This window comes from Gopherus evgoodei, chromosome 14 (genome assembly GCF_007399415.2).
Source record: "Gopherus evgoodei ecotype Sinaloan lineage chromosome 14, rGopEvg1_v1.p, whole genome shotgun sequence".
NCBI lineage: Eukaryota > Metazoa > Chordata > Testudines > Testudinidae > Gopherus > Gopherus evgoodei.
In genome coordinates this window covers 27859864-27885843 of record NC_044335.1, presented here as the reverse complement: position 1 = coordinate 27885843, position 25980 = coordinate 27859864, and the positions used below count along the sequence as shown (strand labels likewise).

General features: G+C 47.2%; 1 protein-coding gene across 5 annotated transcripts in view; it reads left to right on the top strand.

Moving 5' to 3' along the window:
- RALY (RALY heterogeneous nuclear ribonucleoprotein) overlaps positions 1–25980 on the top strand; it is a 272414-nt gene that overhangs the window by 76307 nt on the left and 170127 nt on the right. For 3 of the 5 annotated variants that reach the window (XM_030533612.1, XM_030533616.1, XM_030533615.1), the window contains exon 2: positions 20764–20854. The gene's annotated coding sequence lies outside the window, so the exon portion shown is untranslated. Of the gene's footprint in view, positions 1–4481; positions 4494–6982; positions 6989–20752; positions 20855–25980 lie in introns of those variants that run through there. The other 2 variants (XM_030533614.1, XM_030533613.1) reach the window with 2 other exon arrangements.

Sequence of the window (25980 nt, the reverse complement as noted above, 5' to 3'; positions counted from 1 at the left end):
GCTTGGGTGCCCTGAAGCAAGGAGAAGGTTATAATGCAAAGTGAAGGTTACAGTCACAACATGGCATTCTCAAAATGGAGTTCACAAAACAACCTGGTGTTCACAATTTTACTCGCACATACTCCCAGTCAGTCACAGTCAAGTTATGCTCAGCACATATTAGTACCACAATGTAGCCAGTCCCTTCAAGTGCATACTAGGTTCTTACCATATAGGGTGACCAGATGTCCTGACTTTATAGGGACAATCCAGATATGTGGGGCTTTTCTTACATAGGTGCCTATTACCCCCCACTCTCTGTCCCAATTTTTCACACTTGCTATCTGGTCACCCTATTACCATATCCAAGCTGATATAGGCAATACTCAATGTACATGACAATTCTGGACTAACTGCTCACCTAAGCTTCTTACAGTACCTCATAGTCCCTTGTTATTTGTTCCCTTTTTTATGTAATTTTATAGAGAGTAGACCTGATTCTGATCTCACTTAAACCAGCTTTACACCAGTATAAAGTCAACTGACTTCAACAGAATCACTCCTGATGTACATCATCCTAATCAAGTGTAGTATGTTCAGTCTGCCCTGCTGCACATTGGGAAATTCTGCAGCTCTCTCGCACCACGTTGATTTCACTCTTGATTCACAGCAGTAGAAGTCACAGTGGAATAAGACTGTGTGTTCAGAAACCCCCTGGGATCCCACTTCCCTTTGCGGTATTGTGAAGGAACGGGATTAAAAGCTACAGAAGGAATCCAGGTTTAAGGCATCCAGGCATTTTCTTTGCCTTTGCCCCTTTCATGTAATCGTCACTTGCATATTTACTGAGCTGTATTTAATCGGGAACATGCCCACTTTTATTCCTAAATATGTGTTCTTTCTAGTGACTCCTCACCACCTGAGTACTTCCCACTCACTAATGGATTTTAGCTTCAATCCACGTGAGGTAAGGTCTGAGGTCTCAGTCCATCCTTCCTCACTCCCGGTCCTCCTGCAATAAGGTCCCGATTCAGGAAGGCATTTAAGCCCGTACTTCAATTTAAGCATGTGAATTGACTTTAATAGCACAGGCTACTGACTTCTGTTGACTTGAACAGCACATGCTCAAGGTTAAGCACACTTAAGTACTTTGCTGGATTGAGGCCTAAAAGCATATTTATTTCAAATAAGCAGTAAAAGAGGCTATGCAGCGCTTGGAGCCTGGCAAGTCCCTGCATCCCCACTGAGTAAATGCTGGCATAAGACGACCCTAGAATTGCAACTGCGCCGTGATATTTGCTATTGTAGACTAAGTGTCCTGCATTCAGTTATTTGTGCTGGACTGACGTAGGGCGGTGTAAGATTGTATGACTGCCGTCTCCCTTGGGAGCACCGCACAAAGGTCACATCTCCCGCAGGCTTGAGTCTTCACTTCCAGAAAGCTAGTCAGAATATGCATTCATGTATTTTAAATGTCCACGCTATGTCAAGTGTCTTAGTGTGTGACACGTGTTGTGTAGGGGAGGGGATGTGCACATGTTTGCAGAGTCCTGTTCTGTAGGATGTAGTGGCATGACAAGCTAGATAAGTGTTGCCAAAGTGTAAGAAAAGACAGACCTCTCGGTATCTGCCTGGGGTGGGGAGGGGAATTATCTAGGATGGTGTTACACACTGTGTCTGGGGCATCCTCACAGTGCCAGCATACATGGGATTAAATGCACCCTGGATGAAGAGGCAGGTGATTTGTGGGAGTTGGGAAGGGGGAGTACTATTGGGCAGGTGTTGCAATTACCTTACTCGCATACCCAGGAGATTCCTGTTTGGAAATAAGCTTCCCTCTGTTGGCCTCTTTGAGGAGCTGAGAAGGTGAAACAAGCTGGGGAATCTGGTGAGAGAACTGGTTGCAAGGGCTTGGGTTCTGGACTTCAGTTTCCAGGCCTGGGTGGGAAAGGAAAGAGGGAAGCATTTATCATTTTTCCCCACCCAAAATACAGCTGGGGGAAGCCAGTCAGTGCAAACACTTGTGCAATTGTTAGCTTTCACCTCTCCAGTCAGAGCTGGCTTTTAATTAAAAGAAGATTTTTTTCCCCCATGGGCAAATGCATGGCTCCTTAATGAGGTGCCGCTGCTAGATTTGCACGGGCCATAGTATCTGACCTTCCTGTGCAGGCAGTGCTAGCCGAGCTAATAATTTCATATCCAGGTGCTGATTTGAACAGCTGAGGCATTTTGCATTTTTTTAATGTCTGTCTAACTGAGCCGGAATTAATGAAAACTGGACTCACATGACGAGGAGTGTATTGAACGGTAGGGAGTGACGGAACAGTTCCACGGCACGGTGACAACAGGCGCTGTCATGGGTGCGGACATTGACCTTTATCTAAACAGAACTCTGTAACAGAGAAGAATATTTAACAATAATTAATGTCACATCGGCATGGGGCACAAAATGGCTGCATCAAGCCAGTGACAATTCCACCGCAAATTACTCAGAGAAATGTCAGCCTCTTCATATCTCCACCTTGCTTTGTGCTGAGGGCTCCAGAATTAAAATAAGGAGGGGGTTGGGAAAAAGCTATTAAAAAGATTTAGTGAACAGAGAAAATTTACATGTACAGTGACAGAATAAGCGAAACAATGGCAGGCCTGGATGGGAATTGTTTAAAATCAAGCATTAAATGGAGTTGATAATCGGGTCAAGGGATAAATGCATATAAGCCAATTATCTCCACTGTTATACTTTTGACAAGTGGATTGGGTTTTTCCCCCTCCACTCTGTATGGTCTTGGTGTAATAAACTTTAGCACATGGTCCCTTGCATCAGTGCAGAGTTCTCAGGTTTGGTGCTGTACAGATTTTCTAGATTGGAAGAATCAGTATGCGAATGGGCAGGGAAGCACTTCTCGTGCCACTTATAGAATGAGGTCATCTCCCTTCCTTCCAGGCAAATGTTCCAGGGTATCTAGGGGAATTAGGAGCCTGTATTGTGGTCTGGTGATGGTATGAATTTGAGCAATCCACTATATTATAGTTGTCCCCTGAAAGCGTGTTTTCCTGTCTAGAAAAGAGGGCATTAGAAGACTGTTTTCCATCAGCCAAAGTATTCAGTGTTTGTCTGGGGCGGATATTTTAAAGTGCTTGGTTCAGATTCTAATGGGATGTTTGAGTTTATGCTGCAGACTAAATGAGAGTCTGAAGTTCCTAATTTGATTTTAAAAAACAATTATGGGCCATGTGCATCCTTTCACCAGTGCCTCGGTGAAGATTTCATCAGCTCAAATGAGAAACTAGACAATGATTTAACACCTCTCTTGCTGGGCACCTGCTGCTCCCCGCCATGCTGCCACCAGCTAGTAACATTTCAGTGAAGGCCATGGGATGGCAGGGCTCACCTGTCCAGCACAGCTATTGCAATAGGTGTATTGTACCTGGGCCTTGCAGTAGCACAGCTGGTGCATTGAATGGAGCAGCTGCTGTGCTGCATTTGGAACATTCAGCAGCATTTAAGTGGCTGTGAAGCTTCCCTGAAGCTTGGGGGAGAAAGCAGGGATGTGTTATTAGAATTCAGGGGAAGAAGTGTCCCTGCACTCAGTGTAATAATAATAGTACTTAGCACTTATGGAGGGCTTTTCATGTACAAAGTGCTTTTTGGCATTGGACCCAATTCCCCAGTTCCCTGCATCTTACGCAGCCACTTACACCAGTGCAAAGGGAGTGTTAAAATGCTACCTTATCAGAGTGGTAGCAGTTACATGGACTTTGCCCTCACTTTGCCTGGTGTAATTGACTACACAAGGTGCAAGGCAACAGTCGGTCTTGCCCCTTGATTTCAGTGGGAATGAGGGTGCTCTGCATTTCTGAAAATCAGGCCACTTCTATTTCTTTTGGCACCCAGCTTTGAAGACTTTCACCTAAGTGACTTGCTTCAGAACCCTGGGGAGTTAGTGTTAGTGGTGAGATTAGGATCCAGTTCTTCTCGTTATCCCTTGCTCAGCCTGCTAGACAGTAAGCTAAGGATGCAGGTTCTACCAGAGCGACTGCCCTTTTTCTCAGGAGGACTTGCTTTTTACAGTGGCTATTTGGAATTAGGTACCAGATGGTATCCTGGCATGGAGGGCACCCATGTAAGATGGCGGCATAGCTCACATCTGGAAGGGATCAGTCCAGATAGGTTTTGTAACAGAACAATATGCCATAGCTGCTGCATGAAAAAGTCCAAAGCCTGAACTTTAGCACAAACCTTCCCTGCACTGACGCCAAGAAGCATGTGGCTGAGATCCTGCAGGAGTTGATATCTCTGGGCTTTGAGGAAGAAACAGAAAGCACGGTAGCGAGTTGTTGGGGAGAACCAACTGAATGTGAGAGTTGGGTAGGCAGCTACAAAGGGATAGAAGATGAAAGACTTATTAAGCAGTGCAGGCACAGAGTCTGATCCAGAGGGGTGCAGAACCTCTTCCATCAGGAGTTAAGGGCATCCAGCACCTTGAAGAGTCAGACATATATCTGACTTTTCTGTGCTTTGCTTATAATGAGAAAACCCTGAGGCCAGGCTGTTCTCCTGCCCTATTCCTGTGTGAGAAAGCTGAGGCAGAGCCACTGTGTCCCTTCCCAGCCTCACCTTTCTCCTCCTATACAGTAATTTCACTGTGTGTGATGCTTTGTTCTGCACATACGTTTGTTTAATTCAACAGCCCAGTTGCCCGTTAGAATCCGGGTCAGTTGCAATTATTTATAAATCCCTGTTGGAGCAATTATTATTTCTCTTCACAAAGGAAAACCCATTCCAGGTGGATTTTCAGGCTTTAATTTGAGGAGAGCAATAGGTTCTTTTCATTCTTTGTGCTGTAGCAATTAAATAACACTGCTTGCCCTGAAGGATCCTAATGGGCTTTACAAAGCAGGAGCTCGATTTCTGCACAAAGCCGGGGGCAGCATGGAGCTGGATTGCTCCAGCAAGCTCTCCAGGAGGCATGGAATGCCCACAGTGTCTCCAGCAGCACCCAGCTGCTGTTGCTGCTGCAGAGTGACCTTCCTTCCTTCCGGTCAGCAATCCCGGCTGTTTGGAGGTTGGCTCATGACCTCACCTCTCCTTGACCCTTTTGGGTTCCTAAAGCTAATAGCCAGGAGTAGCCCCTGTGCTCAGGGGAGTGTAACTGTAATTCTGGTCATTCCCTGCTCAAGGTGCACAGGCGACTTGAAAGGCTCCTCACACCCTCCTCCCCTTTGTGCACTGTCTGGCTTTGTATCTCCTTTTAACTCCTTGCCCACCTACAGTGAGATTCCCAACAGATCTCCACTCCCATGTGGGTACCTAAATCAGGGCATTGGCAGAGCACTTTTGAAATCGTGGCTCTCATTTAGGCACTCCAGTCCTGTGCACCCCGCTCTGCCTATGTGCCCCACCTGCTGTAGAGGCTGCTCAGAGGCTCTCTGCACTGGGAGGATTCCTGGAGGGGCTTCATACCTGCCCCACAGTGGAGCTTGCACAAAGGGGCCATGGTGCAATGTTGTGTATGCCCCTTAGTCTGCCAAGGTTGCCAAGCCAGCACCTTACACCAGCGCTAAGGGCATGTCTACACTGCATTCCGAGGGACGATTGCAGCATGCATAGATGTATCTGCACAGGCTTTGATCTATGCTAAAAACAGCACTGAAGCTGTGGCAGCACAGACTAGACGCCCGAGTACATACCAGGACCTGGGGCAGGCCTGTACCCTGGCAGCTAGCCCATGCTGCCATGGCTTCACTGCAGGCACTGTTTTTAGCAAGGTAGCACAGCTTGAAGCTAGCTTGGGTATGTCTACACATGCTGCCCCAACTCCTCCAGTATCAATGCAGACATCCCCTAAAACCAGTCAGCAACTGGTTAGAAGAACATTGCCACAGTGGAACAGGAAAAGGCAAAATAGAAAAGGGAAATCAGAGAAGGGCAACAAAGCTAATCAAGGGTATGGAATGGTTTCCATACGAGGAGAGAATACAAAAAATTAGGGTTCATCTTAGAAAAAAAGATGACTAAGGGAGGATATGATAGAGGTCTATATAGTCATGAATGGTGTGGGGAAAGTGAATAGAGAAGTGTTATTTACCCTTTCACACAGTACAAAAACCAGGGTTCACCTGATGAAATTGATAGGCGGCAGGTTTAATACAAACAAAAAGAAGTACCTTTCACACAACGGACAACTAACCTGTGGAACTTGTTGCCATGGGATGTTGTGATGTCCAAACATATAACGTGGGTTCAAAGAAGAACTGGATAAGTTCATGGAAGATAGGTCCATCAAGGGCTATTTGCCAAGATGGTCAGGGAGGAAACCCATGCTCTAGACAACCCTAAATCTCTGAGTACCAGAAGCCAGGATTGGAAGACAGAGTGGGTCTCTCCTGTTTGGTACACTCCCCGTGAAGCTGTGGTACTGGCCACTGCTGGAGACAGGATATTGGGGTAGACAAACCATTGGTCTGACCTGATAGGGCAGTTCTTATGTTTCTTGTGATCATTTTGGAGCAGCTGTAGTTGTCTGGGCAGGGCACTCCCTTGCAAACTAGTTCTTTATGGTTACCTGATGGTGTCCACAGACTGGGTAGCCTCATTCTGTCTCCTGTCTTTAGTCGAGTTTGCAGATGGGCAATGGTGGCTGTACTCTTTTCCTGACAGCAGGCCAACAAGACCCACTTCCCCATCGCTATTAACAATGGCAGCAAAGCCTCTGAGGGTAGAAGAGTGGAGCGGCTGCCATATCCCACCTGTCCCAAGCTGCAGCTCCATTGACTCCTTAGCACCATGTTGTAGCCGTAAGTGCGTTCACAAGAGTCCACTTACAGATCCAGCTTTGCCACAAGTATGGACAGAATAAATTGGCTCCAAAGGGAACAGGCCTGCGTACAGCACAGCTCGGTTCTCCCTTCCCCTCCCTCTCCCCCTGGCTAAGAAGCAAATATCTATTGTCAGGAAAAGGCAGTGAGTTAAAAGAAAAGGGACTCATAGTTAAACCGAGAGTGCTGGGTCATGTGTACCTTTGAGAGGAGTGTTGCTGGGAAGTATCAACACTTGTCTGAATGCAGGGGTCATTTCAAGGCCTGGCGGGAACTGAGACTGTTTCCTTTAAATATACCTGGAGGTGGCAGTAGGAATTAAAGGGATATCATTTTAATTTCTGCCAGATTTGTAGACATCAGGCTCAGTTCTTCATGGCACCTGCACCTGAGGGGAAGAGAGTGGTGGCTTTTCAATCCTTCTTACCCCTCACACACACCCTGATCCTGGGGCTGGTACAGTTGCTGGTGTCACCTAGAGCATCCTCAGGACTGTTCTAAATTACACTGATAGGGTTCCCGCGAGCACAGTGCACTCCTGCCCTGTCCTTCCTGCCCATCGCAAATCTCTCTGCTGGGAGGTGCCATATGGCAGTAGCACAGAGATGGCTACCTGGCAGTTCCCCTGTGCTGGATGAATCCTCAGATGCCTGTAGAGGTCACCTCTGAACTGCCTGACCTGGACCATCAAATCCTTGACCTGAGAAGTTAGGCAGAAGTTATTTTGGTATAGATTTTTTTTTTTTTAGACTTTACATATTGAACTTTTAGAAAATACAACAACAGTCACTGCCGGGAAGAACTGAAGGCCACTTTCCTCAGGGCCTGATTCTGTTCTGCAAACTCCCACAGCGGCCATTTCAGGCAATGGGAGCTTTGTCTGCCTGAGGAGGGGAGTCCTAATCTTTCATGTTTAGAACTGAGCCTGTGCTGTAAAGTTCCAGTCTAGATCTGAACTCTCCCAAAGCTACACGTAATCCTGCCTCAGTGTGGGAGGATGGGCTAGCTGACCCTTCGAGGGCCCTGCCAGCTCTGTATTTCTATGCTTCAGGTGATGGGGCAGAGGGAGACTTTAAATCGAGGTTGGCGTTCAGCCTACTGCAGAGACAGAGGATAGCCGCAAAGTTTGTACCTGGCCCTAGACTGTCCCAGAGATAAGGGGTGTTTGGGCCTGGTATTTTGGTTTGTCTGCCTTGTCTATGTAGTTAAGTGCTTCGGGCCAAGGACTGTCTCTTACTATGGCTACATCTACATGTGGAGGAAGGGGGTGTAACTCCCAGCTTATGCAGACATACTTGTGCTTGCTCTCATCAAGCTAGCATTCTACAAATAACGATGTGGCCACAGAAGCACGGGCAGTGGCAAGCAGCAGCATGGGTGAGATGCCAAGTACCTGCCCATAGTGTTCAGGCGGGTTTCTACTCTGGGCAGCTACCCATGCTACTGCTGCTCATGCCACCACAGCTACACTACTGTTTTTAGCATGGTGTACACTGACGTGAGCTGGGAATCCCACCCCCAGCTCCAGGTGTTGACATACCCTATATGTTTGTTCTGTTCTTCGCACAATGGGACCCCCCTAGACATTACATTGTGGGGACAACTCATGTTGCTGTCACTGCTCTGGGTTGTCTAAGGCGAGGCGTTAGTTGTCTAAGTGCACTGATTCTTCCTCATACTTGAAAATCAGCACTTGTGCTGTCTCCTATCTGTAACTTTGGTACCCTCGTGGCCAAGATGGAGTATGCTCTACAGGCAGCCCTGGCCAAGAGAAGGCGCGCTCAGGAATGCAGCAGGAGAAATCCCTTCCACCCCAGGGGCACTTGTTCCAATCCCCCCAGAGTGAACACACCCACCCACAAGAAAAGTACAATGGATATAACAAGGGAAATATTTATTTACAGAGGGATGAGAGGAGAAAAATAACAAGGGGAAATATAGGGGAGGGTAAAACAGTGTTGCATCCAAGCCAAGGCCCCATGGGGCCAATGGTAGCACAGTCTGGAAGAGCAGACAAAGAGCAATGTGTCTGCACACAGAGTTCAGGAGACCTGAGCAAAGTTCAGTCCAGTACTGAGTCTTGGGTGCTCCTGGTCGTCTTCAGCACCAGTGAACTTTCCCCCAACAAACCCCTCCAGTGCCCTCTTCTGCCGCTCTCTGCAAACAGGGCCAGCTCCAGGCACCAGCTTAGCAAACAGGTGCTTGGGGTGGCCACTCTGGAGAGGGGTGGCATGTCCAGGTATTCAGCAGCAATTCAGCGGAGGGTCCCTCGCTCTCGCTCGGAGCGAAGAACCCCCTGCTGAATTGCCACACATCGTGATAGCAGCTTTTTTTTTTTTTTTTTTTTTTTTTTTGGCTGTTTGGGGCAGCAAAACCCCTGGAGCTGGCCCTGTCTGCAAAGCCGCCCAGAGCGACCACCTCCCCACTTAACTATCTAGCAACCTCCCTCCTTGTTCCCAGTGCAGAGTCACAAGCCCCAGTAGTCACAGCCCCACACAGCTCTGGGCAGCCGTGATACTGGTCCAGTTCCAGCCTGTCTTGCTCGGTCGATTCCTCCCTGGCACAGGGCTCCTCCTGGCTCCTGTCCTGGGCTGTCCCTTATCGGGCCTGTTCTCCTCAGGCCTCAGGCAGAGTCTCTCTGCTTCATTCTTCCAGGGCCTACCGGCTGCCTCCCTCTCTCCCTGGAGCTCCAGCGCTGCCCCCTGGAGTTTCCCTCCTTTTTTCTCACTCTCCCCGTCCCTCCTGGGAAAAAGATTGAAAGGGGCCATGCTCTCTAAACCCCAAAGGGGTTACATATCCAAGAAGCAGCCCAGTGCTTCTCAATGTCAATTCATTGCGTCAGCCTAAAGAGCAGCACAAACAATCTGTGTAATTAACTTAATCCAAGCGGTTGGGAACAATTCAGAATATTCACAACTTTACGGAAAAGAATCAACCCTTGACAGAATGGGTCAAATTCATCCCTGGTGTAAATCCACTGCACTCAATGGTAGTACTGCGAGGCAAATTCTATCTAGATAAATTCTTATATAGGCCCCTATACCCATCGGATCAGTGCTCCACCTACACATCAATGAATTTATCTACCCAGCACCTCTGTCAAATGCTGTTAGCCCCATTTTAAAGATATGAGAGTGAGGCACAGAGAGAGAAGTGTCCCAGATCATGCAGGGAGCCTGTGAGAGAGCCAGGACTGAACCCAGTTCTTGATTTCCAGTCCAATACCTTAATGTCTTGGCAATTCTTCTCCTCTGCTCTGCTGTACCCTCTGTGCTTTCCTACTGTAGTTAGTTTTGTTGTAGTTTTACTGATGGGAATAGGCAGTGAGTTGAGTCTCAGAATAGTTTGTGAACTGGCCTGAGGACTTCTTGCCAGCAGCAGAGTATGTGTAGCCAGAAGATGGAGACATTATGATGATTTCAAATTACAAGCAGCATTGAGTTGTTTTTCCTACCTGGAGTGGAGCAGGGAGACTGACCTGTCCCTGATCGCATCCTGAGTCAGGATGTGGTTTAGAGTTTCACATCTCCATTAGGGAGAATACTTTGGTCTTCCTACCTCAGGAAAGGGGGACAGCTAATCTTGCTAATAGCCACCTGCAGCTGACTGTAGGACTTGCATGCTGTACGGCTCATGAAGCAAGCCAGCATGGGTGAGTGAGAGACAAGCGGAAGGAAGAGAGAGCTGGCTCCCAGCAAACATAATTCAACAGCATGATGCTTCTGCACTCAGGGAAAAGTCGCTCTGCAAAGTTCAGCTCCACTGATTCAATAAGTAAAAGTGTCTGATACTCTCAGCTCCTAAACAGACCTCACCCAGGGATGAGTGAACAGACAAGCTCCAATTAAAGCATATGAAGATTCACTGGGTAGAAAATATGACATGAAATGATCGATGAAGGTAAAGGTGAATGAAAATGTCGGGTAGAATGGAAGAAGCATATTCTGAGATCTCAAATTAGTATCAGAATATACAGGGGAGCTTCAAAAATGGCAAATGAACACATTTTAAAACAGATTGATTAAAACAACAGTGTTCTCTCATCTTACCTACCATGACCTGAGATTCACTTACTCTTGGCAACCATATATATCAAGCGTGGGCAAGACTTAAATTAAGGATTTTATTGCTGGTACAACTGGCCCGTAAAGCAGCACAGAGAATCAAGCTCCATGCTCCATTTCAGGTTTCCATGGTACTTCACCTCTTGCAGGAGAACTACACAACCATGCAAACAAACTCTTTTGATTCACTTTTGAAATGCACCAGTTTGATTTTTCTTTTAGGTCTAGTGTTTTGGGGATCTCAAAACTTTAGTGCTTGTCAATAAAACTGAGCATTTCCATTCTACTTCTTATCCCTGTGTCTCAGTGCATGTTGCAAAGTAACAGCACCCTCATTTTTATAGATGAGGAAACTGAGGCAGAAAAAAGTTGAGGCTCCAATTTTCAGAAGCAGTATTTAATACCAATACCAATGAGCTGTACACACAGTTGTCAACTTTCACACAGTGAATAAGCACCCGACTTTCACAATGAGCCAAAAATCAAGCTAATCCCATTTCAAAACAAGGCCACAACAAGCCAATGTGACTAGATCCCCCCAGAGTGCAGTCTGGGACTGTGGTGGGCTCACTGTGCACCCCTGACTCTCTCTCTCCCCCTTGCACCAGCTTGCTGGGAGCCAATCAAAAAAAAAAAAAAGAAGCTGCAACAAGTTACAAGCCAAACAAGCAACAAGCCAGACACTAGCCAATAAGCAAATCACAAGGCAATTAAGCCAGAAACAAGCGCAATTTCTGCGGGTTTTTTTGTGTGGGTTTGGCATGTTTGCATACAGCATGCAAGTCCTACATTCAACTGCAGGTGGCTATTAGCAAGATGTGACAGCTGGTCCCCTTCGCTGAGGCAGAAAGACCAAAGTATTCTCTGTAATGCAGATATGAAACTCTAAACCACATCCTGAGTCAGGATGGGATCAAGGACAGGTCAGTCTCCCTGTTCCACTCCAGGTAGGAAAGACAGCTCACGAGAATGTCTCCATCTTCTGGCTACACCTACTGTGTTGCTGTCAAGAAGTTGTCAGGCCAGGTCACAAGCTCTTCTACACAAATCTCCGATCAGGCACCCAGAAATGGGGCCACCTGAAATGAGTGCCCACTTTTCAGAAGTTTGGCCTAGGTGACTTTCCCAAAGGAAGTCGGGGGTAGAGCCAAAAATGGATTCCACATCTCCTGGCTCCCAGTCCATTTCCATTCCCCTTTTAACTAACCTGTATTAACAAAGCAACTGGAAATGAATGGCAGAAGCTCCAACCATAACTCATCTTGCTCATCTTGGAGACCCCATGGAACTTACGCTAGGTGCTGTCTAATGAGTGAAGGATGTATTTCAATTCCCCAGCTAACTGGGCTGCCACATGGTAGCAAGATGTTTTGGAAGCACCACATCACCACTGCATTTTTTCTAATAACTGAGATCACGTTTAATTCTGCTCAATGAAATGTAAAGATGTTATTCTGCAGGTTTTTCCAAGTGGGGCAGGAAATGGAAATATCTGGAAAAGGCAATTTATGTGGGGGAGGTTTCTTTTAACATTGTATATCTTTGTTTAAAAAGGAGTGCAAAATTATATAAAAAATCTTAGCAGCATTTTGCACTCAGTTTGCATATATAAAATAACACAAGGGGAGTGTTCAGGGGAGAATCAGAAAAGGAGTTTTCAGAAGCTTACGTGAGTATCTAAACCCTAGAGCAATGGTCTCCAAACTGTGGGGTACCACCCCCCCCCTCCAAGGAGCATGGAGGAACATTCAAGGGTGTATGGTAGATCCTGGGCCAGCTCCCAAAGGGAGCGGGGAGGCAGCACCATCCAGCCCTGCTCTGCCCCCAGATCTGCTCCGGCCCCACCCTGAGCCTCAGCCCCCAACTGCGGCCCTGGCTGTGGCTCTGCTCCAGGCCATGTCTCCACTCCCAACTCTGGCCCCACCCCTGGCTTTGGCCATCGCTCCGACCCCTGGCCTGCTGCCATCTGCAGCAACAGTCTTAGCCCCCTTACTCCTGCCCCCCCCCTCCCCACCCAAGCTGGCCCTGGCAGCAGCAGCGCATCATGCACAGGGGTGCCCTGGGGCCTCTGTGGTTTGCGCCGTGGGGGAGCAGTGCCCGCATCTTGTGGCTGGGCCAGGCAGGCTCCGAGCAGTGGATGCTCGGGCTGGGGGCTGCCCTGCGGGGCACACGGAGCCGCCTGCAGGTGCCACAGGGTAGCCGCCCCCCGGTGTCACAGCTGGGGCTGGGCGAAGCAGCTCAAGCTGCCCAGGGACTGCGGCAGGGCAGCCAGAAGCAGCAGCAGCAGCGGGGCTATGGAGGATGGGGCACTGCTGTGCAGGGCTCATGTCCTGCTCTCCAGGGCTCTGCTCCCTCTGGGGCTCCCCAACCCCGGCTCCTCAGCCCCCTGTCACGGCAGTCCCCCAGCTCTGACCTCCTGGGTCCCTGCCAGCTCTGGAGGCAGGACCCTGGCTGGAGGGACCCTGGGCTGAGGCATGGCCCAGGAGCCCCACTGCTTACCCCGACCCTGCTAGCGCCGGGCTGGCTGGAGGTGATGGGGGAGCAGGTAGAGTCAGCACTGGTGAGGGGGGAGCCCAGGGTTTAGGTGGCAGGGGGTGTGGGTGGGGGAAGAGAGAGCCCATGGCTGGGGTGGCAGGGGGTGCGGGTGGGGGAGGGCACTGGTGGGGTAGGGGGTGAGAGCCAAGGGCTGGGGTGGGGGGCAGCCAAAACATTTTTTGCTTGGGGTAGCAAAAAACCTAGAGCCGGCCCTGCTTCAGTGCATGTGGACAGGACACAAATCTGAAAGGTTTGGGCACCACTGTTCTAGAGTAGGCAACATCAGGGTGATGTCACAAGAACAGGAGATTTGTGTGCCCAAAAGTAACTGAGGAGAGGGCATGAGCAGGGTACCAGGGGAATAGCCTGACTCAGCACATCCAACAGGGAATCTCTGATACTGTTTAAAGATGGCTGAATTCCCAGGGGAGAGTGACCATGCGTCAGGGACAACTGCCTCCTTGATTGCAGTGACCCCGAGTGGGACAGAAACCGGTGAATTAAGCCTTCTATCAGTTCCCTCCATGGTGAGGTGAGGCTGGCCAGTCTCTGATCCCCTCAGTACTGAGGGGCTGCTCCCTGGTCTGTCATTCCCCTGCCTTCTCCCTCGGCTTCTTTTTCAAACTGAGGCACCATATTAGTGAGTCTCCAGCCTTGAGGAAGAGTTGCTGTTTTTAAAGATCTATGATATATCTTAGTCAGTATCTCTGCTATTTCATCCTTCATTCCCTTCCCAAACCTCCCCCGAACACCATCTGGTCCCGGTGATTTACTGCCCTTCACTGCGCTTTGCTTTTTTGGTGGTGAATTTATATTTAAATTTTATGCCCGTTATCATTCAGGGAGGAAAGGGAAATGCTTTGGGGGCCCAGAGCAAGAATAAAATGGAACATTTTAGAGCATTTCCTTTGTCTGAGAGATTTTGTTTTGTTTCATCTGAATCTTGGCAGGGTTTGTTTTCCGCCTCCAATTTCGAGCATCATTCAGAATAGGCTGCAGTGATTCTCGCAAACTCCCAGGACAGTAAACTACACTCTGATTAACTCCAGAGCTGTTAGAACTAGCATCTGCCATTCTCACTATGGAGTGTATAGTCCTGTTGGTTCCATTGGGGCCACTCTTCACTGAGGTACTGCTCTATGAAAAGGCAGGAGAATCTGGTCCTTAATGCAGCTGTTTGCGTGCAAAGTTGGGGATTGCCTCCTATGTCAGAGAGAAGGCTTTGGATTCTTTGACCATGGGATGGTGTTCCAAGAAGGAGGAGTGCTAGGCAGAGATGGGCTTCACCTAATGAAGAGAGGGAAGAGCATCTTCGCAAGCAGGCTGGCTAACCTAGTGTGGAGGGCTTTAAACTAGGTTCACTGGAGGAAGGAGACCAATGCCTTGAGGTAAGTGGGGAAGCGGGATACCGGGAGGAAGCACGAGCAGGAGAGTGCAAGAGGGGAGGACTCCTGTCTCAGACCGAGAAAGCGGGACAATCAGCGAGTTATCTTAAGTGCCTATACACAAATGCAAGAAGCCTGGGAAACAAGCAGGGAGAACTGGAAGTCCTGGCACAGTCAAGAAATTATGATGTGATTGGAATAAAAGAGACTTGGTGGGATAACTTACACGACTGGAGTACTGTCATGGATGGATATAAACTGCTGAGGAAGGACAGGCAGGGCAGAAAAGGTGGGGGAGTTGCACTGTATGTAAGAGAGCAGTATGAAACTCCGGTATGAAACTGCAGAAAAACCTGAGAGTCTCTGGATTAAGTTTAAAAGTGTGAGCAAGAAGAGTGATGTTGTGATGGGACTCTGCTATAGACTACCAGACCAGGGGGACGAGGTGGATGAGGCTTTCTTCCAGCAACTAACAGAAATTACCAGATCACAGGCCCTGGTTCTCATGGGAGACTTCAATCACCCTGATATCTGCTGGGAGAGCAATACAGTGGTGCACAGACAATCCAGGAGGTTTTTGGAAAGTGTAGGGGACAATTTCCTGGTGCAAGTGCTAGAGGAACCAATTAGGGGCAGAGATCTTCTTGACCTGCTGCTCACAAACAGGGAAGAATTAGTAGGGAAAGCAAAAGTGAATGGGAACCTGGGATGCAGTGACCATGAGGTGGTCAAGTTCAGGATCCTGACACGAGGAAGAAAGGAGAGCAGCAGAATATGGACCCTGGACTTCAGAAAAGCAGACTTTGACTCCCTCAGGGAACTGATGGGCAGGATCCCCTGGGAGAATAACATAAGGGGGAAAGAAGTCCAGGAGAGCTTGCTGTATTTTAAACCTTTTTGAGGTTGCAGGAACAAATTATCCTGATGTGTAGAAAGAATAATAAATATGGCAGGTAACCATTTTGGCTTAACATCTGAAGACAGGGCTGGTGCTTCCATTTAGGCGACCTAGGCGATCGCCTAGGGCACCAGGATTTGGGAGGGCAGCATTTTGCGGCCTTCGGCGGCAATTCGGCGGCGGGGAGGTCCTTCCGCACTCCGGGTCTTTGGTGGCAATTCTGCGGCGGGTCTTTCACTCACTCCGGGACCTGCCACTGAAGTGCCCCGAAGACCGGGAGCATGGAAGGACCCCCCCCCGACGCTGAATTGCCGCCAACTTGGAGCGCGGAAGGACCCCCGCCTAGGGCGCCAAAAACCCTGGCGCCGCTCCTGTCTGAAGAAGTGAGATTTTTTACCCATGAAAGCTTATGCCCAAATAAATCTGTTAGTCTTTAAGGTGCCACCGGACTCCTTGTTGTCTTAGTGAAATCCTTGCTGATCTTAAACGCAAAAAAGAAGCTTACAAGAAGTGGAAGACTGGACAAATGGCCAGGGAGGAGTATAAAAATATTGCTCAGGCATGCAGGAGTGAAATCAGGAAGGCCAAAGCCCACTTGGAGTTGCAGCTAGCAAGGGATGTTAAGAGTAACAAGAAGGGTTTCTTCAGGTATGTTAGCAACAAGAAGAAAGTGAAGGAAAGTGTAGGCCCCTTACTGAATGGGGGAGGCAACCTAGTGACAGAGGATGTGGAAAAAGCCAATGTACTCAATGATTTTTTTGCCTCTGTCTTCACAAATAAGGTCAGTTCCCAGACTGCTGCACTGGGCAGCACAGTATGGGGAGAAGGTGACCAGCCCTCTGTGGAGAAAGAAGTGGTTCAGAACTATTTAGAAAAGCTGGACAAGCACAAGTCCATGGGGCCGGATACACTGCATCCGAGGGTGCGGATATGATTGCAGAGCCATTGGCCATTATCTTTGAAAACTCATGGCGATCTGGGGAGGTCCCATATGACTGCAAAAAAGGCTAATGTAGTGCCCATCTTTAAAAAAGAGAAGGAGGAGGAGCCGAGGAACTGCAGACCAGTCAACCTCACCTCAGTCCCTGGAAAAATGATGAAACAGGTCCTCAAAGAATCAATTCTGAAGCACTTAGAGGAGAAGGATGTGATCAGGAACAATCAGCATGGATTCACCAAGGGCAAGTCATGCCTGATTAACCTAATTGTCTTCTATGATGAGATTACTGGCTTTGTGGATGAGGGGAAAGCAGTGAATGTGTTATTCCTTGACTTTAGCAAAGCTTTTGATACGGTTTCCAACAGTTTTCTTGCCAGCAAGTGAAAGAAATATGGGCTGGATGAATGGACTATAAGGTGGATAGAAAGCTGGCTAGATCATCAGGCTCAACAGGTAGTGCTCAATGGCTCCATGTCTAGTTGGCAGCTGGTTTCAAGCAGGGTGCCTCAGGGGTCGGTCCTGGGGCTAGTTTTGTTCAATATCTTCATTAATGATCTGGAGGACTGCACACTCAGCAAGTTTCCAGATGACACTAAACAGGGAGGAATGGTAGGGATAGGATACAGAGGGACCTAGACAAATTAGAGGATTGGGCCAAAAGAAATCTGATGAGGTTTGACAAGGACAAATGCAGAGTCCAGCACTTTGGATGGAAAAATCCCATGCACTGCTACAGACTAGAGACTGAAAGGCTAGGCAGCAGTTCTGCAGAAAAGGACCTAGGGGTTACAGTGGATGAGAAGCTGGATATGAGTCAACAGTGTGCCCTTATTGCCAAGAAGGCTAATGGCATTTTGAGCTGTATAAGTAGGGCCATTGCCAGCAGATCGAGGGACGTGATCATTCCCCTCTATTTGACTTTGGTGAGACCTCATCTGGAGTACTGTGTCCAGTTTTGGACCCCACACTACAAGAAGGATATGGAAAAATTAGAAAGAATCCAGCGGAGGGCAACAAAGAGGATTAGGGGGCTGGAGCACATGACATATGAGGAGAGGCTGAGGGAACTGGGATTGTTTAGTATGCAGAAGAGAAGAATGAGGGGGGATTTGATAGCTGCTTTCAACTACCTGAAAGGGGGTTCTGAAGAGGATGGAACTCGGCTGTTCTCAGTGGTAGCAGATGACAGAACAAGGAGCAATGGTCTCAAGTAGCAGTGGGGGAGGTTTAGGTTGGATATTAGGAAAAACTTTTTCACAAGGAGGGTGGTGAAGCACTGGAATGGATTACCTAGGGAGGTGGTGGAATCTCCTTCATTAGAGGCTTTTAAGGTCAGGCTTGACAAAGTCCTGGCTGGGATGATTTAATTGGGATTGGTCCTGCTTTGAGCAGGGGGTTGGACTAGATGACCCCCTGAGGTCCCTTCCAACCCTGATATTTTGTTGTCAGCTTGTATTTTATAGGCGCACTTGTGAGGTAAATTGACTTTGGTTGCAGCATGAATGATGCTTTGCACCTTCCATCCAAGGATCCCAGCCCAATTTACAAACCTTATCTGAGTCTAACTCCATAATGCAGAAGGCACAAAGAGGTGCATCCAGTGTCATCTACTACGTCAGTGGTAGAGCCAGGAAAGGAACTCACATCTCGGGAGGCCCCTTTCTGTGGCTTCAACACCCAGCTGTCCCTCTTCCATCATATGTTTTTCACATTCACACATGCTCCTTTTGGACTTTTCCCTATTTGTGAGGGGAGAATTTCAAAGGATTGGCAGTTTGCCTCAGATTAGGAGGTCCCATGGGTTTGCTTGCTTAATTTTCTGATCTAGCGAGGAAGGATGAAGTGGTTCAGATCTTTATCCAAAATGCTAATAGAACCTGCTTCTTGTCCCTCCCCTTCCTCACCCAACCCCATAATTCTCTGCACCTCGGGGTTCTACCCAGGAGTGGAAACAGGAAATGCCCCAACCTCCCCATGAAAGCCTATTCTTATGACATTTCTATCCTACTGCTGCAGAGCTCAGGGGGTTAGATAATCATATAAGTTTCTGAGAGGTCTTGCCAACCCATGGAAAGGTACAGCTAATATGAATGATGGGCTTACCAGATCCCACTGATGTTGACAATAGCATGGCCACTGACTTCAAAGAGAGCAATATTGGACCCTATGAGTACCAGCAAATTCATAAAGCACTTCACTGTGTCCTTTAGGATAGAAGAAAGTGCTGCTATATGGAAAAATGACCTGATCTATAGCCTCAATCAATGTGGAGGCTCCATCACATGCAGCTCTGAACCACTGTGCAGCTGAAGATTATTTTCTTTAGTTTGCAGTGGGATTCTAGCTCATTAAATAGGTTCAAACACTCTATTGGTGAAAGCCCAGCAGGTTGTTACCCTGTCTCCCTTTAACATCAGCAATTTGGACCTTCTGCAGTTTGGCTGCATGTCAGAGCCTGGATGGAGTCTCTAATTAGCAAGGAGCAAGACAAGTTTCTCATCTGGCAAACCAGACTGATGAACTGACCTTCCACCTTAACATTTATCATCATTGACAGGGCCTAGTCTACACCTGCTGGTTTTCCATCAGGATCAGGCAGCTTAGCTATCTGAATAGCTTATAAACAATATGGACAATTTTATCTGGAATTGAATGAAAAAATTAGTAGCGGGGGATGGTTATTTGGGGAATCTTTACTCATTTGGGGATTATGGGAAGAGAGCACTGGTGCTGATTTAATCCCTGGATTTGTACCTCTTAACTTCACTAATCTCTGACAAAGCAGATTTGATGGTGGGGACAAGAGAACTAGTTGGATATTTTTATATAGTAACTGAAGCACTGGACTGGGTGTCAGGAGAAGTGGAGTCTGTTCTTGGCTCAGCGACTGACCTGCTGAGTGACCATAGACAAGACACTCAGTCTCTCTGTTTTCCCTCTCACCCTTTGTGTGCCTTGTCTATTTAGATTGCAGCTCCCTGAGGCAAGGACTGTATCTTACTATGTGTTAGCGCTGCACATAGCCAGTGGGACCCTGGTCTTGGTCACAGCCTGTATGCGCTACCAGAATACACATAACAAAGATCTTCACTTGGATGAACCTCAGGAAGGGCTCACTTTGAGTTTGGTTCTGTGTGGGTGAGATTTTGGTGGGTGGTGGGTCTCACTTTTTAGAAACAAGTTTGCCCATCTCTGTCATAAAAACATTCTCTGTTCTGCCTGAGCACAACGGAGAGTCTCTCAGGAGGAAGGCAGTTTGTGAGGGCGATGGGGCACTAGCTTTCATGCTCTGTAGCTATGAGGGTGTCCCTCCACTGCAAGTTGTGGGCCTGTGACTTCCTGCAGGTGCAGCTATTGGCTGTAGAATTCTTTATCTGATGTCTCTGATAGGAACTCCCCAGTCTAGGTATTTCTTCTCATGCCTCCAAAGGTGAGAATCAGTTGCATCATTGGAGATATAGTCTGGCAGAGAGCCCGGCCCACGGGACAGAATGAGGGCACAAGGAACATGAACAAAAACTCCCATCAAGCACCCAAGCAACTCAGGCAGACACAGATTAATATTGCAGTGACCTGGAAAAAAATGCTTCAATTCAGTTCAACCACCCAAATTTCTGCTATTTGGGTCAACCTTTAACAAAAAGTTAATTTCAATTTCTCAACAGGAAAATCAAAAATTTCAGCAAAATTGAAATTTTCTGTGGGAAAACTTCAATTTTAGCAGAAATCACTTTTCCCTGAGAGGAAAAAAGAACGTTTTTGTGGAAAATTGCTGCCTGGCTCCAGTAATCAGTTAACATGAACTCTACACAAAATGGTGTGTTCAGTGGTATTTCCCTACAACAGGGCACACTCACTCAACTCCCCACCATTTTCTCTCCAGGTGTGTAATCCACAGTAACACAACATAACAGTGTGTCCTCCCTGGTAAGAGCTGGTCCTTTAGACTATGAAGCTCATGCTTTGGGATCCAGAAGTCCTAGGTGGATCGCTGCAGGCGACACAACCAGCAACAGGCATTGTTAAAAACATTTAATTCAACCGCAGTATATGCAGGCCCACCCTTGTCTTCTGAGGATTAGAAAGTATTGGATTATCCTTTTACCACAACAGGAAGCAATTTGTGTTTTCTAATTCTTGTAGGTCAGAGCTGATTCCATAAAGGGATATTGTGCCTGTTCCTGGACTGGTGACAGGAAGGATTAACCAACACAGACCCCAAACACCATTCCCGGTGAGTAACTGATCATATCTTCTATTACTCTTCAGAATCAAAAGAGTGTTATCCAAGAATGTTTGCATTCTCCTGCTGCCATTGTGCTGGTGAAACTGGAGGAGCCAAATGGTGGTACTCAAGGGGGGATTTAACCAGGTATCTAGATCTTTGGTGACGATTGGTTACATTAATGTAAACATTCCCGATACCTTTGGTTACTCTAGGGCTAGAGCATAGTTCTGACTTGCATGGTGACCAGGGACTAGGCACAATGAAAATACTTGTGCTCAGGGAGAGCTTTGGAGCACTAGTGCTGCTGCCAAAGAGGATGACAAATAGGTCAAAGACTTGCCCTAGTGTCTCTGCACTGTTCAGCAGAGCAAACACTGCATCCTCTCAAACAGTGGTGGAAGGCCTACACTCCCTCTGTGTTTCCTGGAGTTCTGGTGGGGCCATGGTGGGGCCATGCCAGGCCTCCGGCTGCTTGTACTCCCACTGGGGCACGGCATCTCCACCCTCCCTCAAATCTTAAAGGAGCCCTTAGCATTTAGAGTGGTAAATAATTCAGCAATAAGGACCATCAGGAAGGTCATTTCCAGGATGTTAATGACTGAGGCAAAACCAGTGATTGAGGGTATGCCTTCACTGCAGACTTACCTCAGGTAATCGACATCTGGGCTAGCCTAACCCGGGTGTGAGCTGCCACACTGAAACAGCCTGCCACTCTGCAATGCCCTACCACAGTTAGTCTGTCCTCACTGGTGCTGTGCTCACCCAGAGGCAACACTAGGATTTCTGGGGCAACTGCCATGGTTCTTTGTGCTGCAGTAAACTGAGCTGCTCTAGTGAATGGTGGGAGACCCTGTCTGTCCTTCTAGTCATGCAGGGGGAATTACGGGAAGGCAATGGAGGGTTATCAACACTCGAGTGATTTAGCCTGCGTCCTCTCCTCACTGTGAAGTGAGTGGGTTACCAGCCTGAGTGAAAGCAACACCTGAGCTCTAGCTGACACCCCCAGCTAGGCTAGCCTGGGTTGGAACCACTGCCACACAGGGATAAGAGGGTTTTGTGTGTGGACGGGAGGAGGGTTGGGAGCAACACCTGGATAAAAGCCCAGGCCTGCAGTGAAGTTATACCCTAAATATCAGGAAATGCTGATCCTGGGGTCTTTATCACTGTGGGAACTGGAGGACAAACTCCTGAATGCTCCCTTAGTGTTTTTTAGACCTTACTACTCACACAAAGCTGCCTGTTGGGGTCCTTCATTGGGCAAACTCTTATTGTCTTCGTTGGGAGTTTTGTGTGTATAAAAACTGAGAAGGAACTCCAGGATCTGATCCATTCAGAGATTTGCTTGAATAGGGACTGAATGAAGACTTCAGGATCTACCTGAAAGCAACTATATTTGTGTATGCTGAGTATGTTGCACTGCATGTTAACATGGCTGAGGTGTTATATTTGTAGCAGTGGCCTTTTCCCTCATTGCATGGTTGTGGTTTATGATAGTGATGAAGGGACCTCAAAATCTTCAGATGTTCAGTTCAGATGAGCACTCAAAAGTTCAGCTGCACCTCTGGACATCTTGAATCTTCTAAACCTGGAAAAAGTGAAATTCTGGTACCACTGGCTTCTGTTTGAGACTGCCATAGCACAAAAGAAACTTTTTTGTCTTGGAATACCAAGTTTCTCACACTCCTGATCCTATGCAGAAAAACAGAGATCCACGAAACTGAAAAAGAATCAAGGAACAAAAACCTGAAATAAGGATCAGAGAATTGAATCTGAGGGGGAAGGTTTTGAACTGTTCTAATTTTAGCTGAATCAGTTTCTGCTTCCAGGTTAATAGAAACTCCCTTTTCCCCCTACTGTTAATGAAAATGTCTTGACACAAAATAGAACTGGAAAGTTCCATTATATAGACAGAATAAACAAATGGCATAACAGAAGGGACCCTATTCTTCATGGATAAGGGAACTACTATGGTGTAATTAGGCTTCAGTATGAAAATTTAAATTAGAGGATTCAGCAGTACGGAAGGAAAGTTTACGAATATTTTTGTAAATAACACTAGCAGCAGTTGTTTAAGGTCAGTGTGACCATGCATACAATGAACACTCTAGTGCCTTATGGAGAATCATTTTTCTGCACAGTCTCTACCATGTCCAGCCACTGTTCTTCTGTGCCCTGACACTGCTGAGCTTCAGAACTGAGAAAAATGGCTTTTGTCATTCTTGAGCGATGGGAGCATCAAAATCTCAGGACCTGAAAGCAGCAGATCTTTGAACTACAGAGCCCTTACCATTCACTGGCCTGCTGAGTTCCTGAACTCTGCAGGAAGGGTGGCAGCTCTCCTGCTACAGAGGCTTGTGTCTCTTTCATTTCTCACTCCCCAAAGCCAATTCAGAGCTAATGAAATAAGAGTTTATTCTAGACAGGCTCATGAAAATGCCATTATTCTGGCAATCCAGGAAGGGCAATGAAAATGCTCATTATTTGGAGTGTCCAGAAAGTGTTGTGAAAATACCTGTTATTCTGGCAATCCAGAAAAGGTCCCAGAATACTGTTCCTGTTATTCTGATGATCAGAACTGGTTGTGAAAACATCCATTAGGTGGTTGTGTGGATTGGAATAGTTCTCGCAGTGCCAATGTTTGTTTCTCAGGTGAGAGTGGATGAATGAAACTATAGATCTCCCCTCTCAGAAACCAACAGTGCCTGTGAGCTCCGTCACGGGGTCTAATCGTAAATTAATCCAGACTCTAATCACTTGTTCAGGTCAGTTATCAGCCAGGGCTGTTCCAGTCTTTTGAGGATTAGTCCAGCACTCCATAGCACTGTGAGCTGTGGCCTGCCGGTGACCTTCTTAGCACCCGAGTGGGCGAGGGAAAGAAGGGGGGTAATGTGTTTCCTTATTTGGAAAAGACATGGTGTGGGGAGGGACGGGGGGGGGACAGCGGAATGTCAAGTATCAACATTTTGAATGTATGTAGCAGACTCTGCCTGCAGCTGGCATCGAGATATTTCGGTTACTGATTATTGTAAGACTTGTGGCTGAGGTTGTGTGATTCAACATAAGAGTTAATGGAGTTGCGGGATGGAGTCAAGAAAAGCTTAACTGTAAGGACGAATTATCCTTCTGGGCCTATGGGAGCTTTGTCAAGGAAAGGAATGTGCGGTAGGATAACAGATGTATTTGGAGTGACTACAAAGCTGTAATTCACTCCCAGGGCTCCACTGATGTCATAAACCAGGAGAACAGGACTTCAGCACTTGAGGAATGGAAGCACTGAGCAAAGCCTTGAGAGTGAATTTAGCCTAATATCGACTCCTGGGCTATCCATTGCTATTTATAAGGCTTACTTTGCAACTTTAACTTTTCAACAAGAGATGGGCAAGTGCTTTAACTTTGGCCTGTTGGCAGCTGGCAGGGACTCTCCACCTACCCAGTTCTCTGTTTCACTCTATGTGATTACAGTCAGCTGATATGATATCACAGTGTTGATGCTGGATTGCTGTATGGTTTTGGGTGCATCTGATGAGGAAGTTGGGGACTGTGTTTCAATCTGTCCCCATTTAATTTTTATCAACCCACATTGTCTGATATTGTGACATCACTTCCACAAGTCAGGCTAACGAGGGCAGAGTTGTGCTTCCCACATGCAGCTAAGGGACAATTGTCAAGTTATTAGGATCTCAATGCGCTGTTACTGGCTCTGCCACTGTTTCACTGTGTGACCATGAGGAGATCACTCAATCTCTCTGTACCTTCTGTCTATAAACTGAGGGTATTAATAATACAGTCTCCAGGTTCTTGTGGTGCCATGCTATGCTTTAGGAAGCACAATGGAAAAATAAGCAAAACCAACAAATAATCAAAACCACCCTCAGAAAATTCAAAATAAATAAAACAAATTATGTGGTTATCTTGAGGAGAAAAGGACACAGATAGGATAAAGGGTGGTCGAGTCCAATAGCATAATCTGCAGTGCCTACAACACATAAGAATACATGTATATTATGGTAACACTCAAACATTCCAGTTAACACAGGGTCGCCTTGCATTGACTGCCATACAAAGATGGACGAGACAGGCCCTAGGCAGGAGAACTTACTGGTACTGATGGAAGATGGGAGGTGGTTAGAGCCTGAGGCTGGCATGCTGGCAACCTGGGTTCAACTCACTGCTCTTTCACAGGCTTCCTATCTATGCCACAGTTCTGCACCTCCAAAGAGGAACTCATCATGCTTCGGTACTTGAGGTGATTGGGAGGTTAGATAGATTAAAATGCTCATGTGTTTTGGTAATGGTACCTTAGCTCAGTGCCTTTCAGCTGAATAATTTGCAGTTATTTCTGGTTCTGGAATCAAGATTTCATATGTAATAAGATCATGATTCATGTTTAGAAATAGCCCTAGCCCTAAAATATTTCAGACTAATCTTCTTTTCATAGAATCATAGAATCATAGAAGATTAGGGTTGGAAGGGACCTCAGAAGGTCATCTAGTCCAACCCCCTGCTCAAAGCAGGCCCAATCCCCAGACAGATTTTTACCCCAGTTCCCTATATGCTCCCCTCAAGGATTGAGCGCACTCACTGAAATGCTGCCACTTCTGTGGTGGAATGTAGGAGCTGTTTAAGAATGTATAGCAACTACGCAACAGTTGAGGACAGACAGGAAACTACAGGAATTGTAGGGAAGCCAGATTTGCCCAGCAAACCGTTTCACACCCCTATTCTTGCGTCCAGGGCTTGTTTCGTTTTTGCTATGTTCTAGATCTCTTGCTAAGCACCACACACAGCTCAATCCCAGTTGGATAAGACCATTAGCTGAACGGTATTGATGGTATCCATTTAGAATTCTATTCAGAGTCCATCACCTAGAGATAGGGAAATGGAGAGGGCAGATGGGGCCAAATCTGGTGTTCTTTTCTCTGTCTTTACCTGAGCTTTGTCTGCATATTAATTTGGAGACAAATCCTGCAAAGTGCTGCACACCCTCAGCGCCTGTTGACTTCAGTAGGAGTTGGTGCTTAGCACTGTCATAAACAAATAGCTAAGGGTTAATGTCTCTTACACCTGGAAAGAAGTAATCTGAAACACCTGACCAGAGGACCAATCAGGAAACAAGACTTTTTCAAATCTGG